Source organism: Schistocerca piceifrons, unplaced genomic scaffold (assembly GCF_021461385.2).
Source record: "Schistocerca piceifrons isolate TAMUIC-IGC-003096 unplaced genomic scaffold, iqSchPice1.1 HiC_scaffold_307, whole genome shotgun sequence".
Taxonomy (NCBI): Eukaryota; Metazoa; Arthropoda; class Insecta; order Orthoptera; family Acrididae; genus Schistocerca; species Schistocerca piceifrons.
In genome coordinates this window covers 35,001-37,500 of record NW_025728523.1, presented here as the reverse complement: position 1 = coordinate 37,500, position 2,500 = coordinate 35,001, and positions in this window count along the sequence as shown.

Below are 2,500 nucleotides of genomic sequence, written 5' to 3'. Positions count from 1 at the left end.
GTTAGGCGAGTAGACGCTTTCGGTGCGACCACCCGTGCTCCCAACTGAGCTTGCCGCTGCCGACAGAGGCCCGGGAGCGTGCTGTCGTGGCATTGCCGGCGGGAGACAACACGCGCCACCTACGGTGACCGGCAGCTCCAACGCCAGCGCCACAGAAGGACAAAAGCCCCACTTGGGTGCCGAAGCGAACTCTCCCAGCACAGCGCACGCGCCAACACATCCGCACAGCTGCGATACAAACCACCAGCGAGAACCGCTGGGGCGACCGAGCAGCAGACGGCGTCGCGGCGCCGAGCGCCGGGCGGCGGCGCATCCTCAACGCACACAGTCCTCAATCGGACCAGCACACTGAAGATGTCCACCGCGCTTCGCACCGGGCCCGCGAGGACCTACTTTGGCCGCACGGCGCCGCGCGCAGGGTGCGCCGGCGCGCAGCTGCGACGCCTGCCGCGTCCGTCGGCCGGCGCGCCTGCCACTGGCCGCCCCCACCAGCCGGCTGTAGCGCGTGCGCCCACGCACCGCGCGGCCAGCACGCCGGGAGGCGCCCCCTCACCGGCCGGGGACGGTCCCACCCAGCCACCGCCGCGTATCGCTTCACACCCAGATGCCGTTCAGTTTCGTCGGCATGGTGGGTATCGCTGGAACAACCGGTTAGTACCTCAACCTATCGTCGCCATCACCGATTCACCCCTAGCGAGAACAACCGCACCACAACAGGTTACCATTTGTTCATTTGCGTAACTTCACCAGAAAACGCAGGCGTCCATCGCCATTTGCAACTTCAACGATTATTGCATGCCTGTGTCAGGTGTCACGCCACACTACGTCTGCCCACATACACGCAACAAAATGTGCACGCCTAGACAATACGTGGAAGGTGGCCCCCGTACGTATGCGATGTCCATTGCTCGAACGACTGTCAACCGGCCTCTGTAGCATGTCGCAGATATGGAACGCGGTGCACCATGCCATCACGGTGTGTGAGGAGAGACGACTAGGTCCGAATACATCAACAGACAGCTCATGCTGATCGCCATCCACGGCGTCCGTTCCTCCCACACGTCTCTATGGCGTACCACACTGCAATCCAGCTCTCATAGGGAGACGACACGTAGCTGCGTGCACAATATTTGCACTGTATGGTCCGCCGTTTTTGGGCGCAGTCGTTGTGCGGTCACACATGTGCCACGATGTATCATTCAGTACATAAGGACGAATGTGCAGTACAGATTGTGGTTCACGCGTACGACATCAGCGGACAGTTGACACAGGCCGCACCACAACGTAGCCTGAGTACGTCGCATGCGAAGGGCATTGAACATGCAAACTTCTCACCAACCAGCTTGCGAAGGCAGGGGGCAAGGTGGGGACGTGGGGAGGGGCGGCATGTACGTCCTGCTGCCATCCACATTACAGTGTACAGCAGGAGCATGTGGAAAGTGAGCAAGACTTGCAAGGTGTTTAACATGAAGCGATACACAGGGGTGCGGGCAGTGCGAGTAGCGAACTATATTGCGAGGGTTGCGGGTGGGCAACACTACAGTAATTGAACGAGTCGTATAACAATTACAGAGCAGGTTTAGGCGACAACGTGGGTTACGTTAAGGCGACAACATGGGTTAGGTTAAGGCACAACATGGGTTAGGTTAAGGCACAACATGGGTTAGGTTAAGGCACAACATGGGTTAGGTTAAGGCACAACATGGGTTAGGTTAAGGCACAACATGGGTTAGGTTAAGGCACAACATGGGTTAGGTTAAGGCACAACATGGGTTAGGTTAAGGCACAACATGGGTTAGGTTGAGGCACAACATGGGTTAGGTTAAGGCACAACATGGGTTAGGTTGAGGCACAACATGGGTTAGGTTGAGGCACAACATGGGTTAGGTTGAGGCACAACATGGGTTAGGTTAAGGTACAACATGGGTTAGGTTAAGGTACAACATGGGTTAGGTTAAGGTACAACATGGGTTAGGTTAAGGTACAACATGGGTTAGGTTAAGGTACAACATGGGTTAGGTTAAGGTACAACATAGGTTAGGTTAAGGTACAACATAGGTTAGGTTAAGGTACAACATAGGTTAGGTTAAGGTACAACATAGGTTAGGTTAAGGTACAACATAGGTTAGGTTAAGGTACAACATAGGTTAGGTTAAGGTACAACATAGGTTAGGTTAGGTTAGGTTAGGTTACACGTTGTTGTACGGAAAGGTGTAGGGGGGGGGGGGGCGGGGGCGGCAGGTTCGTTGATAGTGATTATAGTAAGTGAATGCTTGTGACATGATCAGATTTGTCACGTCAGGATGCACCTTTGGCTTATTAGAGGCGGCGCTCCAATTCTATGCTTGTGTGAGACCTGTGTCTTTGACTCATGTCATTGTTTGTGCGCTGTGACAGGAGGTACTATTGTGATGTTGGGTGCACCGTTGTATAGGACATGTGTGGGTGTTGGTGCCTGGTCTGCGCAATGGTGGATGTCGAAAGGCTGGGATATTGTATT